At 41.1% G+C, this 21630-nt stretch overlaps 1 protein-coding gene across 9 annotated transcripts in view; it reads left to right on the forward strand.

Annotated features, from left to right (window-relative positions):
- The window catches only part of FGD3 (FYVE, RhoGEF and PH domain containing 3), an 80852-nt gene that overhangs the window by 1802 nt on the left and 57420 nt on the right, over window positions 1-21630 (forward strand). For 7 of the 9 annotated variants that reach the window (XM_054688710.1, XM_054688713.1, XM_054688714.1 and 4 more), the window contains exons 2-3: window positions 9561-9700; window positions 13250-13335. The gene's annotated coding sequence lies outside the window, so the exon portion shown is untranslated. Of the gene's footprint in view, window positions 1-9560; window positions 9701-10018; window positions 10156-13249; window positions 13336-21630 lie in introns of those variants that run through there. The other 2 variants (XM_037493914.2, XM_037493918.1) reach the window with 2 other exon arrangements.

Below are 21630 nucleotides of genomic sequence, written 5' to 3' on the forward strand. Positions count from 1 at the left end.
GTAGAAGTAGGAAGCAACTTAAGATACAGATGTTTACTAGGGATCAAGGCCTATAGAATGAAAGAGGAAGCAATACAGTAGAAGTATGCGAGTCCCTGTTGTAAGTTCTTTTGTGTACCTACCTAGCTTAATCATATGGTAACTCTATATCTAACTTCTTGACAAATTGCTATACTGTTTTCCATAGTGGCTATACCATTTTACATTCCCACCAGCAATATGTATGAGTGTTCCAATTTCTCAACTCACAAAAGCTTATTTTCCATTTTTAAAAAATAATAGCCATCCAAATGACTCTAAAGTGATACATCATTATGGGTTTTATCGACTACATGATTGATTTCCCTAATGACTACTGATGTTGGACATATTTTCATGTGCTTATTGGTCATTTATGTATCTTCTTTAGAGAAATGCCTATTTAAGTCCTTTTCCCATTTTTAAATTGAGTTGTTATATTTTTGTTGCTGAGTTCTTTATATATTCCAGATATTGATACCTTTTTAGACATGATTTGCAAATATTTCCTCCCATCTGAGTTTGTCTTCTGTACTTTCTGGTAGTGTCCTTTGACACACAAAATTAATTTTGAATTCCAGTTTGTCTATTTTGTTGTTACTGTTGCCAATCCAATGTCATGAAGATTTCACCCTATGTTTTCTTCTAGGAGCCTTATAGTTTTAGGTGTTAAACCATTTTCAGCTAATTTTTTGCATACAGGATAAGGTAGGTGTCCAACTTAATTTTTTTTGCATGTGTATTATTCAGTTTTCCTAGCACAGTTTGTTGAAAAGAATGTCCTTTCCTGCATTGAATGGTCTTGGAATCCATGTCAAAAATCAATCAACAATTTATATGAGTTTTTTTTTCCTAGACTCTCTCTATTATCCCATTGTTCTATATCTCTTTCTGTTTTGATTACAGTAGCTTTGAAGCAAGTTTTCAAATAGGGCATGTGAATTCTACAAATTTGTTCTTCATTTTCAATTAGTTTTGGCTATTTGGGATCCCTTGAGACTCCATATGAATTTGAGGATGGGATTTTCTATTTCTGCAAAATTGCTGTTGGAATTTTGATAGAGATTGCTTTGTATTTGTAGAATGGTTTATTAGTTTTGGCTAATTTGTCTTCCCATCCATGAACAAATAAAGTCTTTCCATGTTATATCTTCTTTAATTTCAGCAATGTTTTATAGTTTCAATTTATTAGTCTTTGCCTCCTTGACTAAGTTAATTCCTCAGTATTTTTATGCTATTATAAATGTAAATGTTTAAATTTCCTTTTTGTATTTTTCATTGTTAGTGTATAGAAATAGAACTGATTTTTGTGCATTGATTTTGTATTCTATGATTTTATTGAATTTGTTAATCAGTTCTAACAATTTTTTTTAGGGTTTTCTACATACCAGATCTTGTCATCTACAAAGATAATTTTACTTCCTCCTTTCCAATTTGGATGCCCTTTTTTCTTCTTCTTGCCTGTGTGCTCTGGGTAGGACTTCAATATTATGTTGAGTAGAAATGGCAAAAATGAGTATCTTTGTCTGATTCCTGATTTTAGGGGAAAAGCTTTCAATCTTTCACTATTGTCTATAATATTTGCTGTGGGCTTTTAATATATGGTCCTTATCATATTGAGGAAGCTCCCTTCTATTCCTAGTTTGTTGAGTACTGAAATTTGCCAAATATTCTTTCTGTATTGATTGAGATGACCATGTGATTATTCCCTCTGTCATTCTCTATTTATAATGTATGGATTGATTTTCATGTGTTGAGTCATCACAGCATTCTGGGAATTAATCCCATTTGGTTTTAGTATATAATCCTTTTAATATGCTCCTGATTTGGTTGCCTAATATTTTGTTGAGGATATTTGCATCACTATTCATAAGGAATAAATGGTGTTTGTAAAGAAGTTATTTTTTTAAAGATTTATTTTATTTGTTTGTGCATATAAGAGCTGGGATGCAGGCCAGAGATGCGTGGAGTGAGAGGATTCACCAGAGACAGTATGGGGAGCAGAACAGGCAGATGTACTGAAATATACTACTGAAGGGAGCAGTGGGGAGGCAGGAGAGGTCTGCTTTGCCACGTGGGTCACCTTCCTGCCTGGGGATCAAATTTGTGCTGCAGTGGCTGCGAATAGCTTCATAGTGCTGCATCTTAACCCTTGGCACCACCAGGGAGGCCCAAAGAAGTTATTTGTAAAGGTATTTGTTGTTATTTGTTGTGACAGGAACTTTGCTGCCACTTTGCCTTTGTGGCAGGAATGGGATGAGGGACACAGCAGTCATGGAGCAGGTTTGCAAGGCAAGACTCTGCTACTTGAACAGAAGTTCTAGTGTCATTTATTGAAGCATACAGGCTAATAAAAGCTGATCATGTGATAATGGTATGAGGAATAAAGTCTGAAGGGTGGGATAGGAATGGGGGGCAAAGTTTTATGAAGGGCAGGAAAGGGGACATCATACCATGCATCAAGAGCCATTTGCATCAGCGAATATTTGATGTTATCACAGGCAGACTTATCCCGAGACCACCATGGAGATAGTCACGTAATCTGGTTAACAGTGGCCTAGGTGTCCCTGGGCCTGCCTCGTGATATGAGCTATACTCTGGAGGTAGTCAAGGAATTCTCTGCTGTGATTTGTAGTTAGCAAATAGGTCACAGTTGCCCATGAGTGGCCAGCTAGTAGCCAGCTCATAGGAATCATCAAATCATCCAACTCCTCTGGCTAAGATGATGGGACTTCATGGAACTGGACATGATACAGAACTAAGGGGGAAGAAACAGAAGTGGGTTATGTGTGCTCGTGCCTGTGCTTGCAACTCACTGACCAGTTTCACACTTCCTGCAGGACTGGAGGAGAAGTGGAATCAATGTGGTTTGGACCATGGTGGGAGGATGGGGAAATGTTTTTCTTGAACATTTTCCCCCTCCCCCTCTTGAGCATTTTTTGGTAAAGGAATTATTGTTCATTTTAGGTCCGATTGTGTAAGAAAATGACTTTTTGGATATACAAAAATCTGTAATTATTTACAGGTGCAAGACATGATGTTTGGGATTGGCTTTCATGTACTCCAGAAAAAAAGGGGAAGTGGGTATTCACTGTGGAGAGCTGTGTGGAGATTTCTGGACCTAAAAAAAACATAGAGCTTCCATATGATCCAGCAATTCCACTCCTAGGTATTTACCCAAAGGACACAGAAACATCAATTCCAAAGAACACCTGCACCCCTATGTTTATAGCAGCACTATTTACAATAGCTAAGCTTTGGAAACAGCCCAAATGCCCAAAGATAGATGACTGGATCAAGAAGATGTGGTACATATACACCATGGAATATTACTCAGCATTCAAAAAAGATAAACACATGCAATTTGCAGCAACATGGATGGCGTTGGAAGGGATCATGCTCAGCGAAATAAGCCAAAAAGAAAAAGAAAAATACCGGATGGTCTCACTCATAGCAGGAATCTAGAAAACTTAAATAAGGGACCAGGAAAATGAATAACTATAAGAAAGTGAAAATCAAAATCAACAAAAAACTATGAACCAGAGACACTTTTTGGGGGGTGGTGGGCGGGAGGGGAGGGATTGGGGTCAGAATGGGGCGTTTGCAATTGTATGGGGGAATATAAAAATAAAATTTATTATTTAAAAAAAAATAAAATAAAATGGACAGGAGTAAAAAAAAAAAAAGGGGAAGTGGGTATAAAGAAAAATCAGAAGTTGATGGTAGTTTAAGTTGGGGGATTACGCTGCATTATGCTCTTGATTTTAGGGTTTATTTTGAGACTTTTAAAATATTTTGAGGGCCTCCCTGGTAATGCAGGGGTTAAAGGCTCACCACTATCAAGCTATTGCCTGCCTCTGCAGCATGAGTTCAAGCCCATCCAGGGAGCTGACCCACATGGTGCAGCAGACCTCTCTTGTCTCGCCTGCTGCTCCCCTCAACAGTGTATTTCAGTAGATCCACCTACTCTGCTCCCTACTCTGTGTCTGGTGACTACTCTGTGGAGTAGTGAGGGGTGTGAGGGGTGAGCTCTGGCTGGTTACTCTGGCTCACCAGCTCTCACCCCTCACACTTCTGGCCTACATCCCAGTTGTTGTATGTATAAATTAATAAATCTTTTTAAAAATACATCAACATTTTCAAGTATTTTAATGCTATAATCATATTATTTTGAGATAAACCATGAGAATGTGTCAGCCTGCTTTATAAAACTTTGAATGTATCAGGCCGCCATCTGACTTCTTGCCTATTCAGTGGGCATGAATTCTGACCTCTACTAATTTTAAGTGAATCCATTGGTGTCCTATTTATCCATTGCTCTCATGTACTTGACATGATTTTATTTCTTTAAATACTGTTTTTTTGAAGTTATATGCACATGTTTACAGGTTCAGTTTAAAACAATATACAACTACATACCCATCAGAATGGGAAAAAAAAAAACCCAAACACAAAAAAACCAGTAACAACAACAATGCTGTAAAAATACAGAGAAACAGGATCCCTTATGTACTGTTTGAAGGAAGGTAAAATGGTATAGCCACTCTGGAAAACTATTTGGCTCTTTCTTACAATCAAACATTCTGTCATCAAAGAATTTGGTTATTTCACTCCTGGGCATCTACTTAGAGATATGAGCACTTGTGTTCACATATAAACTTTACATAAATCTTCATAGCAGCTTTATTTGTAAGCCCCCCAAATTGGAAACAGCCAAAAAAGTGCTTCATCAAGTTGATGGTTAAAAGTACCCATACCTTGAAATTCTACTCAGCAATAAAAGGAATGAACTATTGATACATAGCAACTTGGTGTCTGTCCGGAGTTTATCCTGAGTGAGAGAAGCCCATCCCAAAAGGTTGCATAATGTATGGTTCCATTTATGTAACATTCGTGAAATGACAAATTAAGCAGGTGGTGAAACATTGGTGGATGCCTGGGGCTAGGGTTGGGTGGGATATGTGGCCTCTGTAGTCATGGAAGCACTTGTGTGTTGTCTATGATTTTGGCATGAATACACACATGACAAAATGCACAAACTAGCACATGCAATAAGCACGTATAAACCCCTCGGAACTTGAATTCCATGGGTAGTGTGAATTAATACGAGTTTCCTGGTTACACCTTTTGCTTTTGATTCCTGTGGTATTGTACTATTAAGAAATGGAGACATGGTTGTGTTGGAGGAAACTAGGTGAGGGGTACATCCTACAGCTATATGTGAATCCTTTATCTCACCATTCTTACCTGATATCAGATAAGAAATGTTATAATAAAAAGGTAAAAACAATCCTAGTGTATAACTTAATTAGCCATGAGTCATCTAGTGATTTTGTATTTTAATTTCCCCAGTGCATATTTATTTCATTGAATTCAATAAACTGAGAAAATCTGATATGACTTTTAATTTGATAAGCAGGATCTTAACCCAACATGGCCATTTCTATCAGGGGAAGAAACTGATAATATTAAAATTATACATATTTGTACATGAAAAACTGTACAGTCATGCATTGCTTAACTGTCGCTGAGTAAGGGCTCACTGTCCAAATACACAGAAGCTAATACTATGGTACTGGCTTTTGAGAAAAGAAAAGGTTTTATTGCAGGTCCACCAGCAAGGAGACGGGGAAAACCTCAAATCTGCCTGAAGCAGAGTGGGGTTTTTAAAGGATTTTAATTGGTGGTAGGTACAAGGAAGTAATAAGAGTAGCAAATTATGATTGCTTAGTTCTGACTCAGCCCATAAGTGGAGATCTAGATCCTTTCACCAGATTTTCCTTGTTGCTGCACCTTTTTTTTTTTTTATTTCTTGGATTTTTCTTCCAGTGTTCTTGGTCCCATTGGGGCTAATCTTCAGTTCCACTAATTGAGAGGTTATCTAAAGACAGGGCATCACCCATCTGCACGAGCTTTATTTGTGGTTTAATTTTACTGAATTGATGGAAAACAAGTCTTAAATGGGAAGTTAGAAAAGTTGAATCATGACAGCTAGTTGTGTGGTCTAGAAGTCTGAATGCTAATTGATGTTGTTTTTCTACTGATGAGGACACTGTCTGAGAAATGAGTCATTAAGTGATTTCATCATTGTGTGGACATAATAGAGTGTACTTAAACAAACCTAGAGTGTGTAGTCTGCTACACCTCTTGGCTATATAACCACAAACCTGTACAACATGTTAATGTCTGAAAACTGTAGGCAGTTGTAACACAATGGTATTTGTGTTTCTATACATATCTAGACATAGAAAAGTTACAGGAAAAATATGGTATAAAAGATAAACAATAGTTCACCTGTATAAGGCAATTACAAATGGAGCTTGCAGGACTGGAAGTTGCTCTGGGTGAATCAGTGAGTGGTGAGTGAATATGATGGCCTAGGACATTACTGTGCACTACTGTAGACTTTATAGACACTGTACATGTAGGTAGGCTACACTAAATTTATAGCAACTGTTTTTCCTCAATTGTAAAGTAATCTTAGTTTATTATCATTTTCTACTCTAAATGTTTTAATTTTATAAACTTTTTGACTTTTATAATAAAACTTAGCTTAAAGTATCTTGTGCATCAGTATAAAAATATTTTTCTTTATATGTTTATTCTAAATATCTTTTTTATTTAGAAATATTTTAGTTTTTCTACTTTTAAAATTTATTGTTAAAAACTCAGACACAAACACAGACATTAACCTAGGCCTACACAGGTTTGGGACCATCAGTATCACTGCCTTCCACTTCCACATCCTGCCCCCTGGAGCTTTTTCAGGGGCAGTAACTTGCTTGGAGCTGTTATATCCTAGGATAACAATGCTTCTTCTCAAACATTGGACTTCTTCTCAAGTCCTGAAGGACTTGCCTGAGGCTCCTCTTGAGAAGGTGTCACTCTTTCTGGAAATATGTCCATTGTGGTGTGCTTGGTTTATTTCCGAAATATGTCCATCCCGGTTTTCTTGCTTTATTTCCTTCATCCATCATAGATTTGCTTGTTAGCAGGTAATACACAATGATTATTCTTCTCTATTAATGAAAGCCTTTGGTGTTGGGCTGTCCATATTTTCGAATTCTTTAAGAGCTTGTGGAGGTCTGCAGATTTTTCTACTAAACTCTTCAATGTGAATTTTCTTTGCAGTTCTTTTCCTTCTCCTACATTTTCCGTTCCCCTTGCTTCTTCTTCAGCTATGTATTCCTGTCCCAGTTGTGACAAGTTCTCCTTGGTCAATTCCTCAGGAACCGCCTTTAATTGCTCCTTGCTGTCATACTCATTCATACCCAGGTTAAAGTTGCTTGCCATCTCAACCACAGCCTTGTTGATTTTTGCAACTTCTGCGTCCTTGTCATTTCCTTTGAAGTCATGGACAAACCTCTTGGGTGTCTTCTTCCAGATGCTGCTCATACACTCCTTAGTGACATCACCCTAAACAGGGATCTTGATGCAGTCACAGAGATTGTAGTCCTTCCAGAAATGCATCAGTGTCTTCCCCAGTTGCAGCAATAACCTGAGCAAAGATCCTTTTCAGGCAGTAGGTCTGAAGAGCTGCTGTAATTTCTGTTAGTTGTCTCAAAGAAGTGGTGTCTTGAGGAGGAAACATCACTTTGATTTTGGGATAAAGGTCATCAATAAAAGGAGGGTGTCTAGGAGCATTATCAACAAGAAGCAAAATCTGGGAATCATATTATTCTCCCAACAGTACTTCCCCATTTCACTCGCATAGCAATTCAAGAGGGCACCTTGGAAGAGGAACTGGGTCATCTTTGACCTCACTGTTTCTGTAGTACACAGGCAATGTGTGCTTACTGATACGCTTCAAGGCCTTGGGATTTTCACATATGTTTTAATTTGTACCCTGAAACATTGCCTTCAAGCAAGACTCATATCCTGGCCTTATAAATCTTAAAAGGATTTAGCTTCCTTATGGTTGAAAGGATGTATTTCCAGAATAGGGAGATTTCATCCATATTGAAGATTTGCTCTGGCAAGTGTTCTTACTCCACAATCAGTTTATCTAGAGTTTCAAAAAAAATTTTCAGCTGCCTTTACATTAGCACTTAGACTAACCACTTATTTTCACATTGTGTAATGAATAATGACTCTCAAATCATTTAAACCACCCAGAACTTGTGATAAATTCAAAATCATAGTTGGGTCCAGCCTTTACTTTCAATATCACAAATAAACTTTTTGCCTTGGTCATGATCTTTGTGGTATTGAGAAGGACCACTTCTGTGTCTGATCTTCAGTCCAGGTCATGAGATTTTTCTGTATCTGATAGAGGCCTTTCTCAAGTTTTTGTGAATTTCATTGCTTTTTTTCTTTTTTATGGTGAAAAATTTATTAGTCAGCTGGATTCGGCTTAAATGATCCCAATTTGGTTAACAATATCCAAAGCATCATGGTCAGGAGCCAGTCGGGTGTATGCTTCTTCTCTCCATCAGATTTGATCAGGGTGTTGACATTGGCCACGTCAATGTCACAGAGCTTCTTCACAGCCTGTTTGTTTGATCTGGTGTATGTTGGCCTTGACATCCACAATGGTTGGATGAACACAGGTGTGTTGTTGTCGTCTATCTTCCTCATGGCTGACTCTGATCAGGGGAACTTGAAGGTAGAGTGGTTAAGCTTATTTCTCCTGGGGGTGCTCTTCTGAGAGTCTTTGGGTTGCCTTCAGGCCACAGTGCCTTGAGCCAATGGAAGGTGGGCAACGTGGATCTTTTTTCTGTGACTTTATTTTTTTTTAAAGATTTATTTATTTATTTATATAAGCACTGGGTACAGTCAGAAGCGCGGGAGGGTAAGAGAATTTACCAGAGCCAGAGCGGGGAACAGAACAGGCGGACTGATGAAATACACTGCTGAGGGGAGCAGCGGGTGCAGCAGGAGAGGTCTGTGTGCCATGTGGGACCCTCGCCGGGGGCTGGGGATTGGACCGGTGCTGCAGAAGCTTCAGGCAGCTTCACAGCCCAGTGCTCAATCGCTGCGCCACCGGGGAGGCCCTCTGTGACTTTAGATGCCTTTTCAGCACTGATTTCTTAGACTGAAAAGCTTTGGCTTTGGGAGGGTCAGGGGCTTCTTCTTTACTTTTGCCACCATCTTTGTGAGTCATAGCTGTCAATGAAGCAGCTCCTTTAGCAGCTTTTGTCAAACTTGGTCCCGATTCTTCAAGATTGTTACTTTCGACCTCCCTGGTGGCACAAGGGGTTAAGCACCACACAATGAAGCAATCCGCAGCCTCTGCAGCACAAGTTTGATCCCTGGCCAGCCCAGGAGAAACCCACATGGCGTAGCAGACCTCTCCTGCCTTGCCTGCTGCTCCCCTAAGCAGTGTATTTCAGTCAATCTGCCTGTTCTGCTCCCCACTTTGTCTCTGGTGAGCCCTGTCACCCCCTGCATCTCTGGCCTTACCTCAACTCTTGTATGCATAAATAAATAAATCTTTGAAAAAAAAAAGTTACTCTAGTGGAATGGGATGTACCTGACTGGCAAATAATAATCACTGATTTTCCACTTTCATCATCCTTATTCACTTTTAAATTTGTTTTCAGATCTATCACTCAATATGGACTCTTATGGCAACACCAACAGTGGATTTTATACATTTGGGGACCATGATGTACAAAAGAACATAAAGATTAAATTGAGCACAAAGGAAAATGATGGTATCAAGAGACATGCTATACACGAGGTATGTGAGGTTGCTACTGCCATAAAATATTACTACATGAGATCTGTAAGGTCACGAGGTAATGGGAATTTTGGGATCACATGAGATACGTGCTCTGTCATTCACCAAAATGTCATTCGTGATTATAGAGAAATATAAGCACCCTCCACAAAGAAATATGTGAACATATAGTTCTTTTTTTTTTTTTAAGGTTTCAAGGCTGGAAGTGTCCTTATTTTATGGGGTTGGATACCAGGGTATAGTGGCAGAGAGCAACATGATAGCATGTTTGAGGTGGGGCATACACAGTTGGGTTACATGTGTCTTTATCCCTCTGAGTCTGCAGGCCATCAGTTTCAACTGGTTTTGGAGCCATTGCAAAAAAGCAGGGGGCCTCTGCAGGATGGAGGGTCTGTTTCCTACTGGTGATTGGCTGAATTCCTCTTGGCCTGGGGACTCAATAGCAGGAAGGTTAGGTAAGAAACATATAGGTCCGAGAGGTCCTGAAACAAATCCCCTTCAGTGTTTTCCCATTCCTTATTCTTGAAGGATTTCAGGGGTAAAGACCTTCCTCCCCCAACACACTATTATGTGGCTACTTCTTGCTGAGAGGTGCTCCTCCCAGGGAGTTAGAAGAATGGAACTTCACTTGTGTGAGGTGGAGATACGTTTGGGTATCACCTGGCTGGGTTCCCAGAGGTTCATGCCTTTGGCACAGGACCAGGGGAGTTCAGTAGACTCTACGTGTTTGAACATAAAGCTTACCAGACAATCGAAGAGACGGGAACCAAAAATCAAGAGGAATAGGATAAGAAACAAAACTTAAAGATTGAAGCAACCCACAAGTCCAATAATGCCTGTTTTCCAGTTCAATATCATCAAGTATTTAGGAAAACAGGCATAATTCCATTTGGGCACAGTCATCCTGGTGATATCTCTGAAGGTGACAAAGTTCTCCATTTTCAAAAAGACATTTTAGTTTTTAATCAATCCAAGCCAAAAAATTAGGAGAAAAACTGGAAATCTTGCTAAGAGGTGCTAATCAGTTTGTAAAGTTATAGCCAGTTAGTGGAAAAATTCCCATCCATCCAATTCACAGGTAAAAAAGCAAAAACAAGCAAAATGGTTAAAAGAACCAGAAACTGATGTCCTTAAGAAGATATTACTGATAGGGCCTCCCCTACTGGCGCAGTGGTTGAACGCTGGGCTGCAAGGCTGCCTGCAGCCTCTGCAGTGCCGGTTCGATCCCCGGCCACCAGCGAGGTCCCACATGGCGTGCAGACCTCTCCTGTCTCGGCCGCTGCTCCCCTCAGCAGTGTATTTCGTCAGTCTGCCTGTTCTGCTCCCCGCTCTGGTGAATTCTCACCCTTCCACGCTTCTGACTGTACCTGGTGCTTGCATAAATAAATTAAAAAAAAAAAGAAGATATTACTGAAACCTATTTTCTTTTTACTTCTTCACTCCAATTTTACAAAATACAGTAAAACTCATTTGCAAATTAAATCTAGTTTCAGTAAATAACAATAACAAATAACAGTAAGTAACAATAACAACAAAATACAACCATGCATCTTTTAAATCTGCTTTCCTGGAACTTCTCATAATAATCTCAGATTGAGCACTTACTAGCCTTTTAGGACCCAGGATCATGCCAAGATTTCTTCATCAAACCTCACCTGCAATACCTGTATCTTTAGGAAAGTTCCTCTCCTTGAGGTCCCCAAATGTGTTTCTGGATCTGCCAAGAGGTGACTTACCTTACCCTTTTCCTGATATACACAGAACCCTGAAAGAGGGGCATTCAGGCTATCTTTTCTTCAAAGGTTCTCAGGTCAATCTAAATTCCTGAACGCAGTCTGGTCTCAAATATCATTGTCTAGACAAAGTTTTGGCCGTACAATCATGTTTTCCAGTGTCTCCTTGGGTTCTTTTAGAGTGGCAAATAATCAGCAAGCATCAGACAGATTGATAAGACAAAAAAAAAAAAACATAGAGAAGTTTAACTTCAAATAGTTTAGTTAGGACCAAGTGTGTATTTCTTTTCACTTAAAAAAATGACAATATAACACACAGTTTCCTTTCAGCATATATTTTGTTATTCCATGCTGTCGGTGTGCCTTACTTTGACTAACTCATGGGTAGTTAAATTGTTTCTGATCTTTTACAAATATAGTAGTGGAGCAATAAACATTCTTACCCATTATATTTAATGTCCTGTTCCTGGAAATAGGGTATTTCATATGATAAAGTAGTTGAATTTTGCTACCACTGTTCAATAGTATAGATGCTTTGGTGGAGCCTTTCCAGTTTGACTTCTGACTGATGAGTGTACCTTGGACTTTCTTGCCAGAATGTCTACTTCTCTCATATATGTGATTACTGGTACCTGGTGGAAGGGGCTCCTTGCTTGAGTCGAGCGCTTTGGAGGGGGCATCCAATTGAATAATCATTCAACAGTTGAGATTGTCTGTATCTTCCCTCACACAATTTCTAAGTTCTTCAGGGTTCTGATATACCCCCACATTAATCTATAAATTCAACACAATCCCTATTAGAATTATAGCTGGGTCTTTTCCTAAATCAATCAATGGAATAGTGTCCAGACCTTTGCTGTGAATTGATTTTTCAACAAATGCTCTAGAACAAAGGGATATCCCGAAGAATGAAGATGGAGCTCCACTTCACACAAGATGCAAAATTAACTCAAAATGGATCAGAGACCTAAATGGAAGAGCTAAAGCTATGAAACTAAAAGCTAAAGCTTTGAAACTCTTCAAAGAAAACACACATATAAATCTATCACCACGAAGTGATTAAGCATTGATTTATTATAAATGACCCAGAACCACAAGCAAGTAAGAAAAAAAAGATACATTGGACTTTATTAAAATAAAATTATGCTTTAAGAGGACAATATTAAGAACAGAATGGGAGAAAATCTTTCAAATTATGTATCTGATAAGGGTCTAGCTTTCAGAACTCCTTGAGCATAATTTGAGTTGGAAGTCAACCTTCAAGACCCTGGGGTCTGATCAGCACTGGCTGAATCCTTGCTCCCCCTGCTGGTGTGTTGGTGGCAAACAACTATGCTCTTGAACCTCTCTCTGCCTTCCCCCAGAGTCTTAAAGGAAGGGGTTTCTTCTGTTTGTGCTGAGGGGACTGGAGAGAAGAGGTTAGGAGGACAGGAGGAGGAGGGATGGAGGGAGAGAGGACTAGGAAAGATGGGGAGATAGGAGGAATGGAAGGAGAGGGGAAGTCTTCTCGAGCAAAAACAGACATTCACCATAAGGCACATTATTAGCCAAAACTGTGATAATCAAATACATTGTGAACTGTCATAAAAAAAAAAACCTCACAGAATAAAGTTTAAAGTCATCTTGGAATTTAGGTTCCAGCCAGTTCCAACCAATAGAATTTAATCTTATAGAATCAACAGAAATCTAGGTTGAATGGTTAGAAAGGCATTGTTATTAGAGTTCTTTCTCAGACTTGTTAAGGAAAAATAAGGAGCAAACTCTTAGGCTGTGAATGACATCCTGAATGAACTCCATCCCCTGGTGTTTTTTATAGGTTCTATCCCAATCTCCATGCAGAAATGATCTCAAGCAAGAGGATTACAACTCCCAGCATGCCATGAACACAACTTCCTGAATGAGGTACTGGGGGATCTGGGGAAGAATTTAGGCAATCATGCTTGGTTAATGCCTGAACACATGCATTCTCTTGCTCTCTTGCTTTTCTGGCTCCAACTTGCACTCTGGTGCTTGGAGCAGAGAGATATTTGGAAGAGACACATAGGTGAGTGACACGTAGGAAAGCTGCTCCTGGCCCTCAGAAGAGATAATCATAATGTTATTTTGTGGTATATTTTGAATGTGGTATATTTTGATGTATATTTTGAATTTTGAGTCTTTCCCACGAGACCCAACTCTGTGGGACCTGCCTAAGTGGCTACCCACCAAAAGGTACCTTAGATTTGTGGCAAACTTTTGGGCCTCAGTGGTCCTGCTGCAGGTCAAGTCTGTTTGGCTGGACATATGCCCATAAGGGGGTGGGTAATTTGGGGAGTTTTACTGGGAAATGATGATTTGAAGTCCTTTCTTCTCTCTTTTTCTCTGCACACCAATTGTATTAAAAAACTATCACTCTAAAAATCTACTTCGTCTTTGTGTGCACAGATGGCCAAATCCCTTTTATTTCATGTACCTCTTGACAGTTTGGGGTCCCTGGATACCACTAGATCACGTGCTAACAGATTCAATAAGAGAATAGGTTCTGTGTTATAAACTTGGCATTTGGGCCTCCCCTGGTGGTGCAGTGGTTGAGCGCTGGGCTGCGAAGCTGCCCACAGCCTCTGCAGCGCTGGTTCTGTCCCCGGCCACCAACAGTGAGGGTCCCACATGGCGCAACAGACCTCTCCTGCCGCACCCACTGCTCAGTGGGTGTATTTTGTCAGCAGTGTATTTTGTCAGTCTGCCTGTTCTGTTCCCCGCTCTGGCTCTGGTGAATTCTCTCACCCTCCCGTGCTTCTGACTGTACCCAGTGCTTGTATAAATAAATAAATAAATCTTTAAAAAACAAAAACAAACAAACAAAAAATACTGATAACATTTAAAAAAATAAACTTGACATTTTAGACAGTAAATTTGTTAAGGTCAGGCAGTATCTCATTCACTTGTTCATGTGTGTTGTCCATGTTCAGTAAGCAGTATAGGCGCTTTCTCTTAAGGGACCCTCTGTCTCTGTCCATGGTATCAGTGTTGTCTTTGTTTTTTATCTCTGTCCTATCCCTTATCAGCTATTATTTTCTTCTCCAACTCTTAAGTCTAATTCTTTAGCGTAAGGTAGGCTATGACTTAAGATTACCCTGTTCAACTTGAGCACTTAAGGGATAAAAGCAATGACTCTAGGATTTGCTTGGTTTATTCATTTCAGGTCTAGTAAAATTGGATTCTCCATCTGATTTTCATCTGTCAGTTATTTTCTCCATTATATGCTATTGTATGATTTTAGTCTTTTTTTTGAGTTACAAAAACCAAAAATACCTGGCCTCTGTTGTTTTTCTCCTCTCCCGTAACAAGTACCATTGTTTTACATCCTTCTTAATTTTTTAATGGCATAAGATTTCTCCACTTGGCTGTGGTCACTGTAGCTTTTCTATCACCAAAGCACCCATTCGGGCTATAGTTTGGTTCCCTGGAAAACGTTGAGCCTGGACATTAAGGAAGAAGACAGAATACACATGATATAGTCAAATAGACTGTATTTCAAATGTTCTTACCTAACCATAACCCGATTTTTAAGATAAACTTTCTAAAGGTTTATTTTAATCTATCTTACACTAAATATATAGACTCTGACTAATCTCAAAAGCAGTGAAAGGTCTGTTTAAACAAGAGCTAAAAGTAGTGAACACTCATTAACTGTGTTGGTCTTAACACCTTCCTGTATTTCTGATGGATGAAGCACTACCTGATATTCTAAAAACTGATAGAAAAGCAATGACTATCGAATAATCCTCTGATCTTAACATAAGATCAGAAACTATACCTGTTTGTTTACTTTAGGCTGTGTAACAATAATCAGAATACTAGAATTATAATAAATATTTTGTTGGTGACAGGAATGTATACCTGAACAATTCATGAGAACAAAATTTAATGAGGGAATGTGATACAACACTAATATATAGGCATCAATAGCTTTCATAACATAAATAACAGATATATTAAATAAAATATTCCATTTACAAGAGTGACTAAAAAGATGTAATACCTAGAAGGAAACTTAATAATGCACATGGCTGTGCAGTCAAGTGTTAACTCAGAGAGTTTGGGGTGCTCAAACCCTGTACATTCCAAAGAAAGGAATGGCCCTTGACTAGTTCTTGGCAGGGAACCTCGAAGCCCTTAGAATATCCTATTTGATAAGAAAGTTTCTGTTCTTCACTTGAGGTGTTGGGCTATGCTAGATAGTTTCTGCTAACAATATGCCTTGATGAATGTCTGATTTTGTTTGCCTGGAGCTCTGATTCATACTGCATCAGTTTGAACTTTGGAATGGGTAAATACTGAGGAGCTGAGGTGCTCCATGGCTACATGACAGGCATCCAACAAAATTCCTGGACCCCAAGGCTTTGGCAAGCTTCCCTGGTTGACTATAATTTCCACATGTCACTAATCATTAAAGGGATAATTAAGTGTCTGTGTGACTCCCTGTAAAAGGACAACTGGAAGCTTGCACCTGGTTTCTCCTGAACTCCACCTGTGTGACTTTTTCATCTGCTAATTTTAGTTTGTATCTGACAGTTTTTCTGGGTTTTATAAGTTCTTCCAGCAAGTCAGCAAACACAAAGGTGGCCTTGGGGTTCCAGGGCACAATTGGTGTCAGAAATGACATTTCCTGTACTAACCTTGACATACTGAAACATGGTGAAAACATTTTTTGGGAAAAGAAACACCGAGGGGGGGCGGCTGATGAACCTGAACAGGTCACTAGGAGGGCAGTCCAGGTGATAGGGGGATAAAACTGAGAAACTTAAAACAAGGACTAAGGTGTGTTAGAGTTTCCCATCATATGCATCAGTGTCATCAACTTCCCCTATAGGTCTCTTAGACACTAAAGAAATGAGTGGAATTCACAAGAGAATGGGGAAGAACACGGGCCAGTCAAGGGATTTTTCCCAGCAGCATGGAAATCTTTAAACAGTTATTAAGAAATAGAATGAATAAGCGGCTGAAACAAAGGTCTTAATGCTACAGTTGTGGGGGCTGGTTAGACCTATGGAAGCACCAGTTGGTCACCCAACAATGAAGAGTATTAAGCAAATCTGCTTCATTTATCCTAGTTTGATAGAATTTAAGAAGCAGGAGGTAAGGATGACAATGAGAAACCTGACTATGAACCACTAGGGTGGGTGTCCAGCACATTAATCTGGATCAGAACTCATGAAGGACTCAGTCTTTTTAATAGCTTTTTTTAAAATTAATTAATTAGTTTGTTTATTTATTTATTTATACAAGCACCGGGTACAGTCAGAAGCGCGCGAAGGTGAGAGAATTCACCAGAGCCAGAGCAGGGAGCAGAGCAGGCAGAAGGACCGAAGTACACTGCTGAGGGGAGCAGCGGGCGGCAGGAGAGGTCTGCGCACCATGTGGGACCCTCCTCCGGTGGCCGGGGAGCAGCCGGGGATCGAACCAGTGCCGCAGAGGCTGCGGGCAGCTTCGCAACCCAGCGCTCAACCGCTGCGCCACCGGGGAGGCCCCGAAGGACTCAGTCTTGACCCAAATCCACCTAGGTACACAAGGCTGTCTGCATACATGGGAAAATGGCAAGGCATCACAGAAAAACTTTTCTGAGGTTTCTTGACATGGGCTCCCAATACACTGTCATTTCAAAATTTGGTAGTGAGATCCTGATGAGGGTACATTTAGATCAGGAGGATATGAGGAAGCAGTGATTGATAGATTGGTGGGGTTAAGGTGAAAATTCACAGGAACATTGGAATGTTTGAATGGACTTTATGTGAAGTGGTTGTATCTCCCTCACATAAATGTGCTAATCAGTGGTTATTACATCTGGGTGGGGTCATTTCCTCTCTACCTAGTGTTGTAAAACAGGACTCAAAAGCACGCATAGTCAATTGGAAACTATGGCATTGCCTAAGCCTTTACAGGCTGTTAATTTGAAACAGTATTGCAACACCTGTGGAAAAAAGAGATTGCTATTTAATTAATGACATATTAGAAGCTGGAGTGCTAGAACCAACAACTTCTCTCTACAATAGTTCCATGTGGGCATGGAAGAGGAGATGGACTACTCATAAAGCACTTGTGGAGTTTATGGCAGAAGCCCATTAGTGCCACCCAGTGGTTGCCAATGGAATTTTGGGCCAGAAAATTTCTGGGCCTGGTGGTGCCATATACCCTGTTTGAGACATCATCACTAGCTTCCTGTTGGGCCTTAATTGAAACTGCCCCCATGACTAAAGATATAAAATAACATGAACCTGGGTCATGGGAGCGCCAATGACCCTGTGCAGGCTCAGTGCCTTGGGCAGGGCATGTCCCCAGTGAGCACTTATAGGCAGTGATTGGCACTCTGGAACATTCTAGGCACAGGTACCCATTTAGGCTCCTTTCAGAGGAAGAAACTGATCCTTGGCCAAGTTTCAGTGCTGGAAAATGCAGGCAAGTCTGTAAGCCTCAATGTGGACTGGTGAAAAGGCAGTGAGTGTCAAGGTCCCACATTGGAAGGACCAGGAAGCTTTCTCAGCAGCACTGAAAATGCCAGAACCCAGAAGGACAGGAGAAACCAGTCAATAATGATCCAAAACCTATCCACTAAGCTCATATTCCACTATCCTCAGACCACACTTAAAGCACCCTTGGTACCACTGTCTCCTCCTATTCCCATGGAAGATGGGTAGCTAATTGATTCTGTAGGGACTCCAGAGAGACTACAGAGTTCAAAGCTGACATGGCCGATGGATGTCTGCACTGACCACAGAGCGAATGCAGTGTCCAAGGCAGTGTGGGTCACTGACTCCTGCACTGACCCCCGGAAAGATGGAGAGATCAGGACTCATATGACTGATTGATCTCTGCATGGGCCCCAGAGAGAACTGCAGTCCCTCATGCAGCCAGTATCTGTCAAGTTTTTCTTCATAATGACCACTACTTTCATTTTGGCCCAAGACGCTGTTTCCTTGCATCTGTCTTTGCACATTCTGACACCACCAGAATGCTTGTCCTTCCCCTCTTCTAACTGATTCCCACTCATCCTTTAGGACTCAGGGCCTCTGTCTGGAAAACTGTGTGGCTTCGATAGCTGAGGTAGCACAGTCCACCTCATTTTTATAACTCCTCCATTTTCCCTGCCTGGTGGATGAGGTAGAGGGGACTGGGACCCTCCCTTCTCCCCACCTTCTCCCCGCTTAGTCAGGTGCCTATGTGCTCAGAAGAGTTGTGAACATTTGTAAATAAATGTGCTGGCATCTAGGCCTTGTCCCATTTGTAGAGCCCAGATATAGTAGATTTGGCATATATGTAGGCCCTAGGATTTCAAAGTTGTAAATGAGCCCTGGTTTCAACTTAAAGTCACCAGATGCCTTAGCCCCTAACAAAGAGTCAACTTGTTTTTGAAGCTTTGAAGCCAGACATTGACTTCTCTCTAGCTATGAAAGTCCTAGATGGTGAGGTATGGGCTGGGGTGCGGACTCAGGTGTAGGCTCAGGAGTGGGTTGAGATGTGGGCTCAGGGTTGGGCATGGCTGTCCTGAATTTGAGTCCCAAGCTTGTCCTTGGGTACTAGTGTCCCTGTACCTGATTATAAAGGTAACAAGGTATTTAAGATAGCTTATATTCCCATATGGGCCAGCCACAGATCACATGTGAATGTTGTACTAGCTCTCATTTATTGGTGAATCTTAATTCTTAATGAAATAATAATTAAATAAATTTTAATTATTAAAAGAAGTCCTAGATGGCATCTTCTTCCAATAGAAGACTGTTTCTTCTTCTTTTTAAAAAAGATTTATTTTTATTTATTTATTCATATAAAAATTGGGGTGTAGGCCAGAGGTGCGAGGGGTGAGAGGATACACCAGAGACAGAATGGTGAGCAGAACAGGAGGATCTACTGAAGTATACTGCTGAGGGGAGCAACGGGGGAAAGACAGGAGAGATCTGCTGCACCATGTGGGTCAGCTCCTTGGCTGGGGAGTGGGGGATGGGAGATGGAACTCCTGTGTGTTGCAGTGGCTGGGATAGCTTAATAGTACTAAGACTTTAACCCTCGCGCCACCAGGGAGGCCCAGAAGACTGTTTCTTCTACACTGAAAATCTGTTGTTGGTATAGCCACCTTCAACACTGACCTTTAGTTAGATCTTCTGGATAGCTTGTTACAGCTTCCATACCAGCACTTGCTACTTCACCTTGCACTTTTGTGTTATGGGGTTGGCTTCCTTCTTTAAACCTCATGAATCAGCCTCTTCTAGTGTTAGAACTCTCCTAACAGAACATCAACAGGCCACGACCCAGCCATGGGTGAGATGCACAGTGCATCATGACTCACAGGGTTACTATGCTATCTGTCCAAGCCCCAGTTTTTATTCCGTGTGCTTACATATCAGAACATTCTTGTCTGTGTCTGTGCCAATGGGTCATGCATAACAAATCTTGGACTCTTACAGTGCACACTCCCTCAGTGTATTTGTTCTTGTGGCTGCTGCAACGAATTTCCACAAGCATGGTGAGACATATGACATCTGTCTTCTTCTTCTTTTTTTTTAAAAGATTTATTTATTCATGCATACAAGAACCAGGGTATAGGCCAGATGTGTGGGAGTGTGAGAGGATTCACCAGAGACAGAGTGGGGAACAGAGCAGGCATACTAACTGAAATACACTGCTGAGGGGAGCAGTGGGCGAGACAGGAGAGGTCTGCAGTGCCATGTGGTATTCTTGCCGGCCGGCTGGGATCCAATTCGTGCCACAGAGCCTGCGGACAGCTTCACAGTGCTGCGCTCAACTGCCTTCACCACCAGGGGAGGCCTGATATCTGTCTTCTTAAGAGACAAAAGTTTGAGATCAAGGTGCCACAAGGCTGCACTTCAGGGGAGGTGCCATCCTGCCTCTTCAGATGGGGGAGGGGGAGCACTCTGGGCATCCTGGGCTTGTGGGTCCATCCCTCCATTCTGTCCCTCTCTCTCTGTTTTTGTGTCTCTTTCTCTTAAAAGGACACCAGTCATGAATTTAGGGCCACCCTAACCCAGGCTGATGTCTGGAGATCTTCATTTAATCACATCTTCAAAGACCCTATTTCCAAATCAGGCCACATCATAGGTCCTGAAATCAGGACTTGGGAAGCGTCTTGCTGGGGAACACAGTTCAATCCATTATACACACCTTTGTCTCCTTTTTTCAATTTTGTCTTAGTTATTGAACTTTAATATCTTATATAAAATTTTAAAGCAATTTCTCAAGTTACAAGAAAATTCCTGTGTTCATTTTCTATTGCTCCTGCAACAAATTACTACAAGCTTAGTGACTTCCGACAGCACAAACATAATCTCGTATAGTTCATAGGTCAGAAGTTGTTTTAGGTCTTGCTGGCTAAAATTCAGGTGTAGGCCAGGCTGGCTACAGGGGAGAATCAGTTTCTTTGCTCATATGGGTTGTTCTGGAGACTGTGGGCTCAAGATTCCTGTTACCTACTGTCTGTGAGGACCCCCGAACTTCTAGAGCTGTTGGTGGTGTGAGGCCCTCCCCATCTTCAAAGTCAGCAACGTGGGTGGGTCTCTCAAGCCTGTGACTTTCTCCTACCTCACCTTCCATTGTCACAGCTGAGCCCTTGTTTACATCTTTCAGATCCCCAAGGTATTCAGCTAAAAGAAATAGGAATAGAAATAGGAAAATAGAAAAAACTTCCAGGATTGCAAGGAAATCAAGTTTGAACTATATCTATCAGGCAGGTCAACCCAGCTTGTCTGTGGCAGGGCTGTCCTATGAAAGGGCCGTCGCAGAGAAAACTTGAAATGCTGTTATTTCTGTGCCAGTACCCTGCCTCAGTGCTGACGGGGAAGTCAACTTCTCCTTTCAGAAGCCACCTTTGAAGCTTGAAAATAGAAGCTGCAAAGCTATTTCCTGCCTTAGAAAAAGTTGTTTTCACAGTTGAGAGGCAAAATTGCCAAGCACCTTTGTAGCATCAGAAATTGGAGCCCAGGGCCTCCCCGGTGGCGCAGCAGTTGAGCGCTGGGTTGCGAAGCTGCCCGCGGCCTCTGCGGCGCCGGTTCGATCCCTGGCTGCTCCCCGGCCACCAGAGGAGGGTCCCACATGGCGCACAGACCTCTCCTGCCGCCCGCTGCTCCCCTCAGCAGTGTACTTCGGTCCTTCTGCCTGCTCTGCTCCCCGCTCTGGCTCTGGTGAATTCTCTCACCCTCCCGTGCTTCT

Source organism: Talpa occidentalis, unplaced genomic scaffold (assembly GCF_014898055.3).
Source record: "Talpa occidentalis isolate TD23 unplaced genomic scaffold, MPIMG_talOcc4v2.1 talOcc4.7, whole genome shotgun sequence".
In the NCBI taxonomy this organism is placed as follows: Eukaryota; Metazoa; Chordata; class Mammalia; order Eulipotyphla; family Talpidae; genus Talpa; species Talpa occidentalis.